This window comes from Diceros bicornis, chromosome 9, assembly GCF_020826845.1.
Source record: "Diceros bicornis minor isolate mBicDic1 chromosome 9, mDicBic1.mat.cur, whole genome shotgun sequence".
Lineage (NCBI taxonomy): Eukaryota > Metazoa > Chordata > Mammalia > Perissodactyla > Rhinocerotidae > Diceros > Diceros bicornis.
This window is the reverse complement of record NC_080748.1, coordinates 7,865,753-7,886,367: the sequence shown is the minus strand read 5'-3', so window position 1 is coordinate 7,886,367 and position 20,615 is coordinate 7,865,753. Positions and strand designations below refer to the sequence as shown.

Here is a 20,615-nt window from a genome sequence, read left to right as displayed (position 1 = left end):
AGGCAATGAGGTGGCAGTTGATAGGAGCCCCATTGGGGAGGTACAGCCCCAGGCTTCATCTCTTACTGGCTGGGCAGAACACTGGGTTCCAAACCACAGTGGGTGTTTCAACTCACAATTCCCTCAACTGCACCCCCTCTTCTGCCTTGGGGCCTTCCTGTGTACTATGCCTTCATCTACCATGCCTGCCCCAATCTGTCCAAGTTCCTCTGGGGTCTCCCTAAGTCTAGCACGGCACCTCTCCTTCGTGCTTCCATAGCACTCTGGACTCCCCTCTATCTCATGGCATAATTATCTGGTTACTGTTCTTTGTAGCCATTGTGTTGCATCTTGCCTGCAGCATTATTTTCTTCAGTCACCACAGTACTTAATTTTTAAAATAAGTTTTTAAAATTAAAAACGAAGAATTTTCTTGAAAAATTAGAAAATCTGGCAACCATGAGTCCCACATCGAGGCAACATGAGCTAGAGGTGAGCATCGCTTGTCTCTTATAGAAGAACATACACTTCCTAGTGCTCCAGTCGCCACCACTCCCTTTATTGTCACCATTCTTCATTTTATCACCAATCAAGCCATTTGAGTTTACCACCAATTAGCGTTTGAGAACTTAATGACAAGAACTATGATTTCGATCTACAACTGTAACTCACCCAAAACATGTGCTCAATACATACTGAATGAATGAAGAAATTCATTAACTAGGGATAACATTTTACTCAGGATTTTTGCAAGAGCTAAAACAACATATGTGAAAAATATGTACAATAATAACTTAAGATTGAAATAAAAGTTACTCTGTTAGAACACAGTTCAGGTCAGGACCCCATTCCTTGAATATAGCGCTATAACACTGACAGAGATCACTAAGGAGGAAGATCTTGTCTGCATCTTTCTTTTTAACAATTCAGTGACCTTTCTGAGAATGATCTTTATTTTTGATCTTGTAGATGACCAAAACCTATGAATCTTAGAATAATTCAAATAATCTGGATAATTTTTTTCAGAATAAATTATTTCATTTTCTTTACTTTTCCATCCCTAAAAAGCCATTTGATTTATTATCCAACATGCAGTGCATGCATTAGGTAACAGTTTTTGTCTAGTAAAACTGTATTAACATTATGTAATGAAGCTACATTCAAGTCATACATTTTTCCAATATGCAAGAGGCTGAAATATTTTTTTAAAATCAACATTAAAGTAAACTGGCACGCTTTCAACTTATAAAATCAGCATTGAAGTAACACCAACGCTATACATACAGCCTTTTACATTTTAACGGTGGAACGTAATCATATATGGCTTAGAAATAATGCCAATTTCGTATGCTAAGAAAATAAAAAATTAATTAGAAATTTAGGGTACTGCTATTTTCAAACAGGACAATAACCCCTAGCCTCTAGCTATTCTGTATCATAGCCTTCAATTCCACTATATTCTGAAAATCATTCTTCCTACATTGTGGAGTTGGCAGCCCTTTGTGTAGCCTAGGAAGTTCACAAAGGTATGCTGTAATAAAAACATACATGTTGTTGTTGGCTGGGAAATGAGAATGATTTCCCTTTTTCAAATCATGAAATATTTTCAACTAAAAGCTCTACAAGCTTTAAAATGTTCTGTTGCCAAATACAATATCTTCAATTCCCCCAAAGTACAAAAACATTAGGGGCCACTCACTGTCAAGCTATAATCTTTTTTTTTAACAGAACTTAACTTAGCATATGGTTTTTTGAGTCTAATTCTTTTTATTTCTCTGAGTTGTAGACCTATCATCTTTGCCTTAGGAAAATCACTGTCAGTGTTCTCAAAATGTTCAATCAATAAGCATATTGTAACCGAGGTACTTTTCCCCCAATTTATAAATGTTTCTCTATCCTAAAACACAAAAAGAGCAATTGCAACATCAAGGACTAAAGGGATCTCAAAGATCCACACAGTCTATCTTAAGAGAACAGCGTATCACCATGTCTAAAACACAGCTGTTTACATTTGTTTTGTAGAAGTAAGTCTGGATAGATTCCAAAACCACTCTTTGTAACATTTGTAGTCTTCTTCTCCAATGTAAGTAGCCTCCATCCTTTTAGAATTTCCTCATATTAGACCCATCTAAGCCGATGTAAGAGGGGCTAAATCACATTTAACCTTCAGATATACAAGTTCCTTTGTCTTATATAATTGCTGATGGGTGGTTATTCTCTTTTTAAAACCCAGGTTTTAAAACTTCAGTTTTAAAGGTACATATACTGTGATGTGAGGACTAGAAGATAACCCAATACTGTTTAAACAACTTACTTTTAAATGTAAACATTTTAGACAGATAAAATACGATGAATGAACTCCCTGCTCAACCAGTAAATCATGAAAAGAAATGTGTTCACACTGCTTTACTGTTCTTTTTCTTCAGCTAGAAGGTTACCTTAAAGAGGCTATGAACAGTTAATAATCAGCTGCCATGAGACAAATGTATTTAACTGTTCTTGGCTCTCTTATCACACAAGCAGCTGTCTATTTATTTGGGGGTGTACATTTATTCAAGGTGGGTATTCTTATTCAACCTGTAGTCAACACAGATAGAGCATGTTGGCCTTTTCCAGAATTTTAAATACTTGACTTTAGATATTGATTCATCAGATTTGAAAGGATTTGGTTTCTTTCACGTATCAAAGATGCCTGCAGTTTTTAGTTTGTGTTGTGTTCATTTCTGAATAGTGGAACTGGTCACAGGGGATTGGGTCAAGCTTGGGTTCAGAGATTTAAATCGGTGAAAAAGGAAAATCAAATTCTTCTCATGAGTGTTAGCAGAACTCCTCACTTGTGTTTCCCAAGTCCTCAACATGCCCTAGATTCATATATTAGACCTATAACCACTATAGTTATACTTAAATTAATATATTAAGGACAGCATGTGACTATTACGTCTCAATTCATTTTCCATTCATATATGTGTGTGTGTATGCGTGTATGTATAAATTAAAGCTCATGATCATCTGAAGTAAAAAAAATTAATTTTCTGTTTTTTTAAAAGCTTCTTATAGCTACTTAGATACTAGTAATGCTCCTTATTAAAGTCTTCTGGATAGAAAAGGCACTTTACACTGCAATTTCAAGTGCATAAAAAGAGTCTTCATATGTCCTTAACTTCAAATTCAAGATCCAGCCTAGACTCAGAGTCAAAAGACACTCCCGTCAAAGAAACAAATAACGTCCATGAATGTTCCATAAATACTAACACAACATCCCAGAGTTAGCAATGGAAACTATGGAAAAAAAAATTCTAAAGTCAATAAAGCCATGTGGCCTAGGTAATAAAATAAATGTCATAAGACGTTTTCATAGATTAAAAAGTAAAGAACTTACAGAGCTCATGATAATGCACTATGTATTGATGTAAAGGCAACACTCTGAAAAGGAAATTGCATTTCTATGTTTTGTATTATTTTCAGAACAACTTGATAAATATTCTGCAAAGAAATATTCTTTTTAAATACCCACATCTCTGTGAATAATAACGTCAAAAACTGTCTTCCACAGAAGCACTCAATTCCCACGCCCTCTAGTTATATCTTTAAATTTGATAATAATCAGAGCTTGAAATAAAATACCTTTTTAAACTACATGAAAGCAGCATTGGCAAAAATGCCTTAAGGTGAAACTGTACAACAGAAAACCTACTGAGTAAATCCTGAACTAATGCAATATTATCCTCTCTTTTGCATATGTGTCTGATCATGAAATAACATTAAAATAAATTCTGTTTGCATAAGTCAGGTTTAACAACTGTTTCCTGTTTATATAAAGAAATCATCTTCTAGTAAAGGAAAATTGTCATTGGAGTATAAACTAGACTTTATAAATATTTTGAGTTAAATTGTTTCAACTGAAGAAATATCCAGCACAATGCTTATGGTTTTGTTTGTTTGCAAATTGAATCTTTTTATTAAAATGAAAAAAAAAATGACACGGATTTCTTACAATGGTAAAGGTAGGCTTGATGCATAGTTCGTTACCACCAAAACAGATCACTGAATTTGGTCTTTCCAAACTTCATCTTCAAAAGTACATTAGCTAAACTTCTATTCCCTGAAATGGCATCAGAACCTTGTCAGGGGCTGTGAGCTGACCTTTCTAACCTATTACACGCTTCGCCCATCACTGTACTAATAAATACTGCTGACATTTGCGAAACTTGCTTTTTCCACAGATTGAATATGTTTACGGACTACTTATAAATCTTGTAAATGTCCTCTTCTCACCCGCTCAGCTACAAATGGGTAGCCCCGGCCTGCACACAGCTGCCTCCTGAGAAGCGCGCCCCGGGCGCGAGCCCCTCAGGGGCTGCGTTTCCCCGCGCGGCGCGGGTTGGACGTGCCCCAGGCAGGAAAGGGAGCACAATCGTTTAAGGCCGGCGTCAAGCCCCACGCAGATTTATGTATATACTTACATACGTCTGCCTTACAAGCAGATTCTCTATTTACCAGATCCCTGGACAGAAAGACAAAGTCCCGCCGTTCCCATCGTCAGCGGAGACTGGGAGGCGTTCACACCCTCTCGTCCCTGCAGCTGCTGCAGCCACAACTCCAGCATCTCCGATGCCTCCTCCCCGGCCGCCCTGGCTGTCACCCCTTCCCTGGGCTCGCCTCGCACGACTCAGTCCGCCCGCCCCCCTCCTCTGCACGCGAGCAGCCCTTGCAGGCGCCCCCTCCCTCCGATATGCAGCCGCCTCCTCTCTGCGCTTGCATCCCGCGGGGATCACCGGGGGCGAGGGACCGCGCGCGGCGCCGCAGTGCCCCGGGTGGAGCGGGCACCCACCTGCCCTGTCAGCTGAGAGGCTCCGCAGGCCGCGCCCCCCGGCCTGCCCTGCAGCTCCGGGCCGGAGTCGGAGGCACAGCGGCGCGCGGAGACGGGCCGGGCGCGCGGTACCGGGCGCGGGGCAGGTCCGGGTCCCCCCCCCCGGCGCACAAGCCGCGCGCTTCCCCGCGCCGCCGGCTCCGCGCTCTCCGGTAGCCCGGCAACGGCCGCCGCCGCCCGGGCCCGCCCACCGCCGGAGCCCCGCCCGCCCCCCGCCCCTGGGCTCTCGGCGGCGCCCCCCCGCAGCCTCGGCTCCGCTCGCCCGGCTCTCCCAGCCACCGTGGGAGGCGCTGCTGGCCCGGCCCCCGCGGCTGCTGGAGCTGTGACAGCATCCCCGCGGCAGACCTGGGGCGGCGGGGGAGGGAGGACGCCAGGACCGCCGAGAGCTCGTGTGAGGGAACTGCCTTCGCAGAAGGGACGGAGCCTGCGTTCCTACCCTGGACGTATTTTCCCGGGACCTTCGCGCCTTTCCCTTTGCCGGGTCATATTCTACCTAGACGCCGCTTCTGCATATGAGGAAAGGCCTCCGGAAAACGAGGTGACACATTTGCTCCGGTGAATCAAGATCACGATGACCTAGCTCTGGTGACCTAGCCGCCTCATTCATTCATGGATGCATTTTCCCAGCAGATATTCACCCAAGGCTCGCTCACTGGGCAGAAACCTCTGGAGGTCAGGGGTGTTTCGTAGTTAACGCCTGTGCCCACCTCCTCCACGCTAGAACCAGCCCAGTCCAACTCCCAGGGTCACTCCACAAACTGGACGTCGCTGGCGATGTGCGGAGAGGACAGAGCCTGGGCTCCGCGTCGTCACTTGTACTTTGGGTAAAGTGTTGAAACTTCCAACCTTTAGTTTGTGCATTTATGAAGTGGAGCTAATAGTGCCCATTTTGCAGATTTGTTGGAAGAAGTAAAAGAATCATGTACGTTAAAAAAAAAAAAAAGTTTTTTCAGCAGTAGAATGCTATAGAAATGTCAGCAATTATTGTTTCATTTGTCCAGTGAGTGACTAAATGGGCAAGTTCCTTCACACGCAGGATACCGTGCATGACTGGTACACAGAGGCAGCCACCGTTTCTCATGTGTTGGTTCTGTTTTCCCAGAACCAACTCTTTGGATGGAACCAAATCCTGTTTCTTTTCTATACTCCAAGGCCCAAAGTAGCCCCTCAATGAATATTTGTTGAATGAATGAATAAGTTGTTATCGTTAATTACTGATAATCACATCTTGTGATTCCACACTGAGAACACCATAGTGCTGTACTAGGTAATTATGAAAAATACATTAAAATATTATCATTCCCAAGTGTCACACCTCAAGGTCGTCTACTTTAAATCTAACAGGGCCAAAATATAAATCACCGTAATGACTTATTTGTAAATGATTTACAAATGATAGACACTATCTTATTTGAACCTCGAGGCAAGTGTACATTCCCCTAGCCTGTCAGCTGTTGCCTAGGACTATTACAGACTCCATGAACTTCACTAACGTGCTCATGATTATCTTGAAGTTATCTGTTTGTCTAGGTTCCTTTCCCCAACTAGACTTTAGTCTCCTGAGGGCACATCTTAATTTCTTAATATCCCAGAGCCTAACACGTAGGATGCTCAGAACATCTCTGTTAAGCTGAATTATTGCTTCTTCCTTTGTAAGTGCTCACGCATTCACCCTTTCTACCTCTTCTTTCCGCCACCTCTACCGCACTACAGGCCCTCCCCACCTTTCCCCTGAATCTTTACCACGCCTCAAACCTCCCTCCCTGCTGCTCTGTCCAGCCGGTCCTGCTCCCTCCTGCCTTTCATCACTGTCGCCATCCAATTAAAATATTTACAAGAGGTTCCTCATTGTAAAGAATGGCTTCTATACTCCTTGGATTAGCATTCAGAGACTTCCATGTTGGGCTCCACCCACATTTTCAGCCTTATCTCTCTCTAGACCGCACACTTTATATTCTGGCCAAACTGGTCTGCATGCCTTGCCTCAAATGTGCCCTGAACTTGCCCTTCCCTTTGCCCTAAGCTTCCTCTCTGTACTCACCTATTTCCCTTACCTCTCTGACTCCTTACTTACTTACTTTACTCCTATTTCACGACCAACTCAAAAGCCACTACTCTCATGAGTCTCTCTGAAGTTTGTGGCCTTCTTACTACAGTGACAGCACTTGCCACATTCTCCCTGTCATAAGTACCTGTGACTCAGCTTTCTTCCTCAAAGAGTTCAACTGCTTTCATAGAAAGGGCATATGTTGTTGGAACTTGTATCTCTGATAGTATCCAACATTCACACAAATGTTCAGTAAATGTCTTCCAAGTGGAATTTCATCTGCCAGCTCAGGAACTCCCTCTTTAACTTCAGCCAAATGCTCTTTTTTCCTCTGGCCTCCTTTTGTACTTAGAGTCAGTAACACATCATTAGTTCATTAGTTCTCGTATCATTTCATGTGTATTTGGTTGATCTTCCCAGTCAGCCTGTTAGCTCACCCTGGTGAGAGACCCTATTGTTAACATGCACGGGCTTTGGCATCAGAGGATCTGGTCTTGGATGCCAATTGCCATTCACTAGTTGCATGCCCTTGGAAAAGTTATTTAACCTCCCTAAATTTCTGTTTCTTCACCTGTAAAATGCGTTGTTTTATTGGCGGTTGTTAAATAAGATAAGGTATTGAAGGCACTTAGCGCACGGCCTGGCACATGGCAACTGCTCACAAAATGGCAGCTGTGATTAGGAGCAGTTTATCTTCTGTAGGGCATACAATGCCTAGCATCAGTAAATACATGATCATTGAAATGACATGTGACAGTGGGGACAAAGAGCACTGAACCTCTGCACCCTAGCTATTTCTTGCATCTTACTCTAAAGAAGAGGCCAGTTAAGTTCAATAAATACTCCCCACTTCCCCTCACTTTGAGTGTTTATATGGTCTGGAGACAGTATCTGAATGAGAACCCAGATCCACAATTGAGCACCAGTAGTATTACAAAAGTAATTATATGATTCCTAAGTTCATTCAGAAGGAAATTGGTGGTTAGAATTAGGGCTACAAGCATTTTTCTCCCTTGAAAACACTGAATATCATTAATGGGTTGAAATTTTTATTGGAAAAGCCAAATTATTATGAGGATCTTGGTAGATGTGTTGTTTTTAGGATTATGTCAAGGGTCAGTTTCCTGAAGCTAGTTTCACAATATCTAAGCGGATACAAAGTGTATTTGTTTAGAACATTTTCCCAAAAAAGTTGAACTAATGAAGTAACAAACTTCTTTTAAAAATAGTTTCAGCGATAAGCTAGCTCACTGGAAGAAAAGTTAATGGAAAATTGCTTGACTTTCTAGTAATTTCTGGTGTAAATCACTTTTCCTTGGGAAAATTAAGTAGAATGCAAGCTACACGAGAATACTGAATTTTGTCTGTTAGTTCACGGGGCCTGGCACATAGTAGGTACTCATTAAAAATTTGTCGAATGAATTAATAAATGGGAGTGAGAATCTCAAAAATTAATAAAGTTTGCCAAATATAGTTAAGAAAATAAGGGAAAAAATAACGAAGACCCAGGTATTTAAGTAATTCCCAACACCCATTGCTGCCAATTATATACTATCAGTGTGGGGTTAGGGCCAGACATGAGTGACTTGCTCAAGGGCACACACCAAGTTAATGGTAAAGCTGGAATCAAAATCCAGGCTCCTTGAATCCTAATAATCTTTGCCATACCAGTAGTGCATAAACCATACACATGAAAAGGCCAAGGAGGTTATTTATTTGGTTCGTATAACGCCAGACTCATGACATTTACAGAGCACAGTTGTTACAAGTTGTAGTGCTTGCACTGATCTTTGCGAGTTTATGACATCCCTGTTGGGCAGACTTTTCATGAGTTTAATGGGAGAAGAAACAGGCCATTGACTCTCCTCCTCTCTTTCTGATGAATATGGTGGACTCCTCTGCATCCGGCTCACGGGGCCCATGATGCTAGGCTATAGGGCTGCCAAAGTATCGGAGACATTTAGCAGGATGGAGAACGCTATACTTACCAGAACTCCTCTCAGTGACAGTGTGGCTTATGTTGGAAGGAATGCTTAGATCAAGTCGCTCGAAACCCCCACCACACCACCCTCTCCCTCTCCCTTTTTACCAAAGAGCAAATTTAAGTCACAATGGATAGTGTTAAACTACCTCTCACCCTAAGGACGTGAGACTTGGTAACTTCTGAGGGGTGATTTCAGCAAGTGGGTGGATTTGAGGGACAACTTTGGAGCCAAAGCTGAACGGCTGTGACAGTAGAGGAGAAATTCAGCACAGCCACCAGGGAGCCTCCTCTGTCCTCCTTTTCATAGCCTGTTCCTCTAAACTGGGCTGACAAAATTTTGAAGAGTCACTTTTTAGAGGGGCACCAAATTATTAACTTTTCCAGGGTGCCTTGGACTGGGAGCCTGACCAAAGCAATGGTGGATGCTTGAGTTCAGTCTAGTCTTGAAGCAGAGGAAGAATGGATTATGTCTTAAGGTCCTTTTTCACTGAAGATTCTAGGCCAACTGATGGAAAACTCCATCAAAAATTTCTAATAGCTCTCACAAAATATATCAATGAAAGAAAGAAAGAAAAAAAAAAGAGTCAATTTTAGCCAAAATTTTGGCTAACAGTCAAGTTCAGCTCTATATAATTCTTATAATAGAATTAACTCCTAGCCCTAGAACAAAAGAACCCAAGATTTGAAATCAGATAGACTCTAGTGCTGCCGCTTAATTACTCTGTGATCTTACACATGTTATTTAACCCCCTGAGACTCACAGTCCTCATCTGTATAATGGGCATGACAAACTTAAATGTTGTAAATTTAAATGAGATAGTGTTTAAATAAATATTGTTAGAGTGCCTGGCACACAAGTACTCAATAAATATTAGTGAATTAATTAATAATTAGTGAATTAATAAATATTAGTAAATGTTACTAAGTAATAATCTGTAAAGTTTTATATGAAACCTTTATGAGGTTGATAAAATACAAGGGACAGCTATTTGGCCTTGAGAGCAGTGTATATGTGAACAATTTACAGTCAATAAATAAATTAAATTTATTCAAAAGAAATATATTATTTTTTCCAAGAAAAAAACCCCAGAGTAATGAAAACATGTCCAAGGATTCTTAAAATAATCAAATGTAGTATGGAACACAAATCATGTACAAACCCATATTGAACTTGCAAACTGAAATCTCACAAAATCCCACTGATAATCTCCTTTGAGGAATAATAACCTTTAACTATTAAACTTTTCATGGACATCATTAATATCTTCTAAAAAAAGTCAATTCCTTGGAAACACACAAAGATGTGCTTATATAATGACAAACATATATATATACACACACACACACACACACAAATATATATAATTCTACATTGCAGTGATATATTAAATTTTTTGTGAAAGTTATTTTAAATGTTAGGGTAAATTCTGTGAGCAGTAATGTGTTTAGACTGCTTAGAAATACAGAAGCAAAGGAATAGTTGGGAAATAACCAGACTAATCCAGTTGACTGACATATCTGTCATGGAAAGAAAAAAATGTACTGCCATAGGAAGTGGCTATCTTTATCTTTCAAACTAACACTGTTCTCTGATCAGCCACCCAGTGCACTTGTTTCAACAGTTGTTGGAAAACAGACTATGCACGGTGACCCAGAAAGAACACTAGACCAGGACTTGGAAAACTAGCCATGTGACCTTAGTTAAAAGAATCAAGTTACTTTTCTCTAGTCTCAGTTTCCACATCTGTAAAATGGCTATAAAAATTCCACCCTGCTTATTTCTCAAAGATGATCTGATCCCTCCCTCATTCACGCATGAGAAAACTGAGGAGTGCAGTGACTCTCTTAAGGTCACATAGCTAATCAGTGACAGAACCCGGACTAGAAATAAAAGCCTTTGAAGACTTGGACTTTTTGCAGGAACAAAGCGGCCATTGAAGCAATAGACAGGAAAGCGCTTTGAAAAACGTACTCGAGTTTCGTTCAGTAGGAGCATTATGGAGTACATCGACTCACATCACAATCAAGATCATCGTGTGGCAATTAATTCAGAAATGCTCTTTGAGATTGTACCTGTACACTCAGCAATAGCCATCTTTCTTTTAAAATTAAATACAATCTGTTTCATTTTTCAACGAAGACACAAGAAGGAAATAATTAAGTGAATTAATTCAGACACTGAAGTGGATTTTCAAGGACTTGACTTGCCCAAGCTAGTTTTCTACAAAGCCTAAATTAATCAGATAATTGCTAATTCTCCCTTTTGTTTTGTGCTGAGAAGAGTCTGTATTTGATGAAATGAACCTAGTAGCAGAATAAACAGTCATTTAAAAATTTTTAAACTCCCAAATCTAAACTAAGTGATCGAGTTTCTAAGCACACTATTTCTTGAGGCATCTTCTCCAGTCATTACTTTAAAAGCTTAATTTTCTTTATCTGAATGTGAACATTAATACTGCTTTTATGATTTAAAGAGGACTTTTTAAACAAATGAATGAAAAAAATCAACCTAAACTGATTCTCTGCAATATTGTAAACATGCTTTTTTACATTGTCAGTAGAACAAAAATTTAAATGCCTCTCTTGGCATGACTAAAAAGAACAGTTAAGTCTTTTAGATTAAATTCTTACTGACCCATTTAAAAAATATCTAGTATGGTTTTCAATAATCTCCACTTAACAGCTATCAAAGTTTTAAAATTAAGCTATTTTATGCTAATTACCCTTTTTCTAATACCAGGAGGAAAGTTGTGAAAGTAATTTAATTAATTGGCTCTGAAAAATTAATTACATATGAAATGAGACTCATTAGACTTTTCCTGTTTCATCAGAATTTCAGACTGGAGGATAACTGGTCTTATCACTTAGAGTTTCTTGGTGGTTCATCTAGCATAAAATAGACTATTGTGATGATAGTTAAATATTTTACCCAAATAAACTTAGGACTAAAACATTAAAATGAACTAACGTGAACATGGAGCTCTTTTCACTGTATTAAGTTCTTGCATCAGGATTTTACTGTGTGTGTGCGTGTGTGTGTGCGTGTGTGTGTGATCATGGAATTAACAACAGTTAACTTTCAAATTCAGCACAGCAGTGTAATTTGGTTTTGCCATGTTGAGCAAAAACTGAAGTGAAAATGTGACTAAAAACTTTATGTAACATAATAGCTGTTGATCACTCAGATAGTTTTCATAAACAGTTGGCAGATTTTAATTTACGACAGCTGTCACTATAAATTTAAAGTAAATGTTAATTTAGGAATATTAACCTTGTGAATGTTGCTGTAAAGAAGGCTCGTGCTATTTCCAAAGGTTACAGAAAATCGCTAGAGGATTTTTAACCAAACTTAGTGCAACTTTACCCTCACTGTTTTAAAATTCTTCAGTTTTACACATAAAAGTCTTTAATCATACTCGAATGCCTTTTCAGTGAATCCTCTTGAGGATACAAACTGCCTAAGGAAATGTATTTGATAGGTTTACATCTTGGAGGTGAGAGAATAAATAAACTAAAGAAACAATATTGCCAGAGATGCACTGTACTCTTTTATATAAGAAAACAAGGAAAGCATTGGCATAAAGTGCCACCACCTGTTTACTAAATAAAGTAACCTGCAAACACTTAGAGCAATCATAGCTTACAGGATCCCAGGCTCTGAAGCACCGGGTGTATGCTAAAGTTAGTGCTCTTCTGTTTTGTCCTGTTTGAACAACACATTTCCAAGTAAAATTTGCATGACATTGCAAACTCTTTTGTACAAACTACTAAAATGGCATCGAGTATCATATTTACTCTGATACATACATGTAGCATAATGTAGTATTCAAGTATAGAAATGCTTGTTTTTAATTGATTAAAACCATCTTTTTCTTAGAACATACAGGAAAAGTGAAGTGAAGGCTACAACAAAACACAAAATGCTGTACCTGCAACGTGCTGAGCTCTTTCCAGTACTCACCCTTTCGGCAACTTAGTTTCTCCTTGGCAGCAGTTCTATGCCAAATGCTTCTACCTTCCCAAAAATGTATGTCAGCACAAGCCCAGGCGAAACTTCAAATCCAAGAAAATAAAATTAACCATGCAGATCAAAGACAGACGAGCAGGGAGACGAAATGCGGTAATCTGATCGGTGATCAGTTGCAAACATCAAAGGCAGGGCTAAGTTTATATAGATGCACGGATATCAAGAAAGTTCCCTTTCAGCAGGTAGTCACCCTCCCGCCTTCTCGTCCACAAATTCTTTTGTTTAACACGATCACGCTGTTTTCCTCCTCTTTTTTTTTTTTTTTTGCAACGAGGCAATACCGGTGGTTCTCCCAAGCTTGGGCTGAGTGGCTGGATCCGTAGCTTTGTCGGTTCTCAAGCTGTGTTGTGGATTGTGTGTTGGAAGCCTTGCCTAGTGCCAGCGGGTTCTGCGTTATCCCTTTCATCTCGCTGAACTGCAGATCCCATGACATCATTCAGCGCCGTGGGACTGGTAGGAAAGCTATAATTCAGCCTGTGGGGGAGTACAGCTCAAGAGAAGCCCGAGTTGGCCTGATTTCTAATCACGTTAAACTGTTGTGCCTCACGCAGGACGGTTTCTGTTATCTGTTTCCCGGCTGGAAAGGCCGGCAGTTGCCGCGGGATGATTCTTGTGTGATAAGGCCGCTGATCCATCCGGGAGTCCAGATGACAGCGCTTAATTGCCTCTTCTTTGATAAAAATCACAATTTTTTACAAAGCCTGGGTGTCAAATATTCAGAATAGTTAAATATCAGTATAAGACCATTTCAAAAACACCCAGAAACCCAGCCAGATGGAGAGGATAACATTTAAAAATTTGGTTTTGTTTTAGATGTGACATGTCTGTAAGGATTTTAAGTAAAGTGCCTTTTCCTTGACACTTAAATTATTAGAATTTGACTGCCAATTAAACAGTGGTTTTAATCACTTAATCAGTGACTGATCTGCCACCTCTCGCTTAAGCCCTTGGGCAGAGACTTAATCTTTAGTCTTGGTCTTCGTTTGGTATTCTGAAAATTAGATTTTAAAACAATGTGTAGTTCTTAGGTAAGAATAATTCATTAACGCCTGTTGAGCATTTCAAAATTCACAAAAGAACAGAATGATGCAGAGGAAAGCCCTGGCCCTGTGCATACCCCCCCCCCCCCCCCCCCCCCCGGGGCTGTGCACCTTGCCTGCAGGGCTGTTCCTCCAAAGCCAGAATTTGGGCTCTTACTCACTAAAAATCACCCCATAACTCTAATTCTCCATAGTTTAAAATTAAATCTACTGCACATTATTTAGAATTTTCTTACTATTTTTCCTTGATAATGGCAGATTCAATAAAATAAGGTTATTTTATTTTTAGTATTTATTAAAATAGCAGATAATGAGCAATTTCATCTTCATTACAAGCCAGGATACAGTTCATTTCTGAATCCCAGACCATTGTTTTGTGGAATGAAGGAAAATTTTCTATTTTATAATGGAAACTTGCTAAATTTTAGAAGGTCAGTTAAAAATATTTTTGCAAATCTTAGAAGACAGTAGAATTTAATCTTTCTTTGTGTAACTTCCCTCCCTAATTGGTTTCGTCTAATTTTTCCTGATGTGATATTTGAAAATGTAATTTATGATATATTTCCAGACTTCCATGATTCTTGAATAAATTTGAATAGCAAAATATTTGGTTTGAACAGTTAAACATTTGAATAGTCATGTTTATTTTTAAACATTTTAAAAATAATTTTTCTACCTCATGCATCATTTCTCAAAGATGTGCAGAGCTCAGATGGCATCTAAAGTGCGAGTGGGATTCTCCGTGACTCCTCGAAAGTAGACCAGGAAAACTCCCGTGATGCTTGGACTTCACGTAACCTTTCCTGGGCTCCTTTGAATACAAAGAAAATATTTAAAAGGACAAACTATTTCCGAGTGGGCATGTGCCCATATCTTCTCAGAGGTAGTACAACCCTACAGTCAACATGAAATCCACGTTCCATCAAAGTGCACTCAGGAATAAAGTTTCCTGATACACTGACATATTAAATCATAACAACTAGATGTTCTGCAAGGTTCTTTGGATAAGCAAGTAAATCCTAATGTCTTTATAGAGTTCAACAACAATAGAAATAAGTGATGGACTGAATCAGGATTCTGTCATTCCACTGGAAGCGTATAGGAGGCCTTTGAAAGCAGGGACGCAAATGAAAATCTGTCAAATGATCCTTAATTTACGCAAATCTCATCAAGGAAGATTTGCAGTTCAAAATACGTCTAGCAATGCAAAATCATCTTCAGTGAAAGAGTTTATTCACCAAGTCACTGAAAATTATTTTCAATTGGTCCTCTTGTGGCCAAGAACCCCAACATGTGAGATGAAAGGGGACTGAGGCTAGGGCCCCATCTGTCGCCAGGAGCAGAGGGAGGCTAAAGGCCCCTCGAATGAGGAATGACCTCTTGACCCCGGGCTCTTTAGTGCTGTGCTCCTGTCCACGGAGCTCCCTTCATCGTGGAGATGGGGCCTGGACCATTGTTATTTCTGAACAGCACCATGAAGGGGAGCTACTGCAAAGCTGTTCTCTTTCCCCTCCAAGAAGCTTAGATTAGTGAAATTAAATCTGACGCTATGTTGATAAGAAATATGTCACTACAGTCTACATAATTATCTCTTTTAATAACACCAAGTTACAGTGTTCTATCCATGATTCCTAGTGCCATGTCACGGCATAAATGGCTTATTTCGCTCTCTCCACCAAGTTGCATTTCAGCCACCTGGCTGGGTAAAGAGGCTGGCACAGCAATCTGATCCATAGTAGGGAGCTCCATGCTGCATTTCATTGCACTGAAGACTGAGGAAACTTCCATTGTTCATATCAAAGAGTGAGGGGGGTCCTGAGGTTCTTGAGGAGAGGGTGTCTCGTGTACGCCCCAGTAGCCCCTGAGTGCTGTTTTTTTTTCCAGCACGTGAAATATGTTTCCTTTGTTTCTTTCTCTTGACAGGTAAATCACATAAGTGCCTACAACTGTGAGATATAGGTTCAGGTAATACACATTATTTTTTTTCCATTGAGTTTCAAAGTTCTTGGAGTTACCTAGAACTCTTTTCTAATGCCATCTTTACTAAACTGGCTGTTCAGAATATACATCCTGGATTATATCAGATAAACACAGCTTTATACACATAAATTGGGAGGAATAATTTTAGAATTTGTCTCATTTACACACTTTTGTTTGTGTGTGAAGTAGTTCAATGTTTTGGAAGGAGCATGGACACTGGAGTCAGAGAGGCCTGGGTTCCAATCTCTGTCACATTATCTGAAACATAGTAACAGGTTGCACAGTCTGGGCAAGCTGCTTAATCTCGCTGAGCTTCATCTTCCTAAACTGTAAGAAGGGACAACATTTACATTGTTAGTGTTGTTCAGACAACCAACTTACATAGAGAGCATCAAGTAATCCCACTCTTGGGTATTTCTCCAAAGGAAATGAACTCACTATCTTGAAGAGATACGGGCACTCCCGTGTTCACTGCAGCGTTATTCACAATAGCCAAGATATGGAAACAACCTAAATGTCCATTGACAGATAAATGGATAAAGAAAATATGGTATATATGTATATATTCCATTGGATATATGTATATATATATCCAATGGAATATTATTCAGCCTTTAAAAAAAAGAAATTCTGACATTTGTGACAACATGCATGAACCTAGAGGACGTAATGCTAAGCAAAATGAGCCAGACACAGAAAGATAGATATTGCATGATCTCACCTATATGTGGAATCTAAAAAAAACAAAAACAAAACACACTGAATTCATAGTAACGGAGTAGAATGGTGGTTACTGAGGTTGGTGGGGGAAAAGGGCAGATGAAAAAAAGAAAGAAAGTAAAATGGTGATCGCCAGGGGCTTGGGAGAGGGAGCCACGAGGAGTCATTGTTTAACGGGTACATGTTTTCAGTCTTGCAAGATGAAAAGAGATCTGGAGATGGATGGTAGTGATGGCTGTGCAACAATATGAATGTGCTTAACACCACTAAACTGTACAGTTAAAAATGGTTAAGATGTTAATTTTATGTTGTGTGTATTTTACTGCAATAAAAAAAATTGGAAAAAAAAGAGCCTCAAGCAGAATAAACCCTCATCAGAAAACCTAAGTTCCCTTTCCTTTCTCTGAGACTTAAACAGCACTAGTGAAACATCAATATTTATTTGAGAGATCAAACTCAAATTTGAGTTGGGTTCAATATTCCAAAGGGGCAAGGCAGGCTCTCACACAGCTCTGAGGTCTGGTTAATCTGAAGCCAAGATGTCCTCAAGTCCCCAAGTCCTCTAACCCACATGTCCTCAAGTTCACCAGAGTCCTGGGATCACTTTTACAATATCTGGGACCACCCTTTACATGACCATAAAAAGAAAATGCTTCAAGCCTGTTATGGGTTGAATTTTATCCCCCAAAACTCATATGTTGAAGTCCTGACCCCCAGTACCTCAGAATGTGACTTTATTTGGAGATAGGTCTTTGCTGAGGTAATCAAATTAAAATGAAATCATTAGGGTGGGCCCTAATCCAATATGACTGGTATCCTTATAAAAAGGGAAAATTTGGACACAGAAACATACAGAGGTTGTGAAGAGACACAGTGAGAAGACAGCCATCTACAAACCAAGGAGAGAGGCCCGGAACAGATCCTCCCCTCACAGCCCTCAGAAGGGACCAACCCTGCCAACTCGCTGATTTCAGACTTCCAGCCTCCAGAACCGTGAAACAGTCAATTTCTGTTGTTTCAACCATCCAGTCTGTAGTACTTTGTTATGGCAGCCCTAGCAAACTACTACAGAGCCCCTCTCCATCAGAAGGCTTACATTCTCCTCAACAGTATACCCTCAATCTACCTTCTAAAATCCCTCTCAGCTCCTGCGGACACCCCCTGCTCTGGCAGGACTGCTTCCTCACTGTGGACAGAACATTCCTTCCTTCTCCTGAAGCAGCAGTTCAGGGGTACTGTTGAGTGAAGCAGAGTATTAATGAAAGTAATTAAAGAGAGAGATTAAAGCACACTTTTTGGCTATTATAAATAAAGCTTCTGTGAACACTTGTGTATAAGTGTTTGAGTTGGGTATATATTTTCATTTCTCTTAGGTAAATAGCTAGAAGTAGAATTTCTGGGTTATACGATGTACAGAAGTTTATAAGAAACTGCCAAATTGTTTTCCAAAGTGGTTGTACCATTTTATGTTCCTGTCAGCAATGTATGAGATTTCCATTTGTTCTATATCCTGACAGCACTTGGTATTGTCAGTCTTTATAACTTTGGCCATTCAAATGAAATCTAGTGGTATGTCGTGATGGTTTTAATTTGCATTTTGCTGATGCTAGTGCTTAATTTTTTTATACATATAGACTTCATTTTTAGAACAGTTTTAGATTGACAGAAAAATTGAGTAGTTAGTACAGAGATTTCCTGTATACCCCCTGTGCCCTGTACACTGTTTCCCCTATTACTAGCATCTTGCATTGGTGTAGTATATTTGTAATACTTGTAATCCTTTTGCTGTCTCCATAGTTTTGCCTTTTTCAGCATGTCATATACTGGGAATCATACAGTATGTAGTCTTCAGATTTCCTTCTTTCACTTAGTAATATGCATTTAAGTTTCCCCTATGTCTTTTCATGGCTTGATAGCTCACTTCTTTTTAGCACTGAATAGTATTCCATTGTTTGGATGTACTATAGTTTGTCTTCTATTTACCTATAGAAGGACACTTTGGTGTCTTCCAAGTTTTGGCAATTATGAATAAAGCTGCTATAAACATCCTTGTGCAGATTTTTGTGTGAACATAAGTTTTAAATTCAATTGAATAAACAGATACCTAGGAGCATGATGGCTAGATTGTGTAGTAAGACTATGGTTAGCTTTTTAAGAAATTGCCAAACTGCCTTCCAAAGTGACTGTATTATTTTGCATTCCCACTAGCAATGAGTGAGAGTTCCTATTGCTCCACATCTTTGTCAGCATTTGGTATTGTCAGTTTTTTTGGATTTTAGCCATTCTAATAGATGTGTAGTTGTATCTTATTGTAATTTGCAATTCCCTAATGACATATGATGTTGAACATCTTTTCATATGCTTATTTGTCATCTGTATGTCTTCTCCGGTGAGGCACCTGTTCAGATCTTTTGCACATTTTTAATTGAGTAGTATGTTTCCTTATTGAGTTTTAAGAGTTCTTTGTATCTTTTGGATACAAGTCCTATATCAGTTATCTGTTTCGCAAATACTTTCTCCCATTTTGTGGCTTATCTTTTCATTCTCTTAACAGTGTCTTTGCAGAGCAGAAGTTTTTAATTTTAATAAAGTCCAACATCAATTTTTTCTTTCATGGATTGTAGTTTTGGTGTTGTATCTAAAACTCCTTGCCAGGGCCGGCCCTGTAGCCTAGCGGTTAGGTGCTTGCGCTCCGATGCTGGCGGCCCAGGTTCGGATCCTGGGTGTGCATCGACGGGCTGCTTCTCTAGCCATGCTGAGGCTGCGTCCCACATACAGCAACTAGAAGAACGTGCAGCTATGACATACAACTATCTAGTGGGGCTTTGGGGGGAAAATAAATAAATAAATAAAATTATAAAACTCATTGCCAAACCCAAGGTCAGCTAGGTTCTCTCCTATGTTGTCTTCTGGAGTTTTGTAGTTTTGTGTTTTATATTTAGCTCTATGATCTATTTTGAGTGAATTTTTGTGAAAGGTGTAAGTTCTGTGTCTGGACTTATTTATTTATTTTTGCATGTGGATGTCCAGTTGTCCCAGCACCATTTGTTGAAAAGACTATCCTTTATCCATTGAATTGTCTTTGTTCCTTTATCAAAGATCAGTTAACTATATTTGTGTGGGTCTATTTCTGGGCTCTTTAGTCTGTTCCATTGATCTATTTTTCTAGTCTTTTACTAATATCACATTGTCTGATTACTGTAGCTTTATAGTAAATCTTGAAGTCAGATTATCAGTCCTCTTGACTTTCTGGTTGTTCTTCAGTATTGTGTTGGCTGTTCTGAGTCTTTTGCCTCTCCATATAAACTTTAGAATCAGTTTGCCGACAAATAACTTGCGGGAATTTTGATTGAGATTGCATTGACCCTATAGATCACATTGGGAAAAACTGACATCTTAGCAATAGTGAGTCTTCTATCCAAGGACATGGAATATCTCTCCATTTATTTAGATCTTTTTTGATTTTTTTCATCAGTTTGGTAGTTTTCCTCGTATATATCTTGTATATTTGTTTAAATATTTATAACTAAGTATTTTAGGGTTTTTTGGGGGGTATTAATAAAAATTATATTGTGTTTATAATTTGAAATTCAATTGTTCAATGCTCGTATATAGGAAAGCTACTGACTTTTGTATATTAACCTTATATTCTGCAACTTTGCTGTTATCAGTTATTAATTCCAGGAGTTTTTTGGTCAATTCTTTGGGATTTTCTATGTAGACAATCATGTCATCTGTGAACAAAGAAAATTTAATTTCTTCCTTCCCAATCTGTTGATTAGTTATATACGTATACTGCAAACTCTAAGTCAACCACTAAAAACTAATCTAAATCCCCTTTCATAGTTATAGTACAACACTACACTGCTTCAGGGATAGTACAGTAGTACAGGTATCTTACAACTGAACATTCCCAATTCCTCTCTCCTGCCTCTTGTAACACTGCTGTTATTTATCTCACTTATCCA

The 20,615-nt window shown here is 39.4% G+C and overlaps 1 protein-coding gene across 6 annotated transcripts in view; it reads right to left on the bottom strand.

Annotated features, from left to right (window-relative positions):
• The window catches only part of TNFRSF19 (TNF receptor superfamily member 19), a 94,152-nt gene extending 80,700 nt beyond the window's left edge, over positions 1–13,452 (bottom strand). For 3 of the 6 annotated variants that reach the window (XM_058547850.1, XM_058547855.1, XM_058547851.1), the window contains exon 1: positions 12,842–13,452. The gene's annotated coding sequence lies outside the window, so the exon portion shown is untranslated. Of the gene's footprint in view, positions 1–4,442; positions 4,502–4,810; positions 4,891–12,841 lie in introns of those variants that run through there. The other 3 variants (XM_058547854.1, XM_058547852.1, XM_058547853.1) reach the window with 3 other exon arrangements.
• Between the last annotated feature and the right edge of the window lie 7,163 nt (positions 13,453–20,615).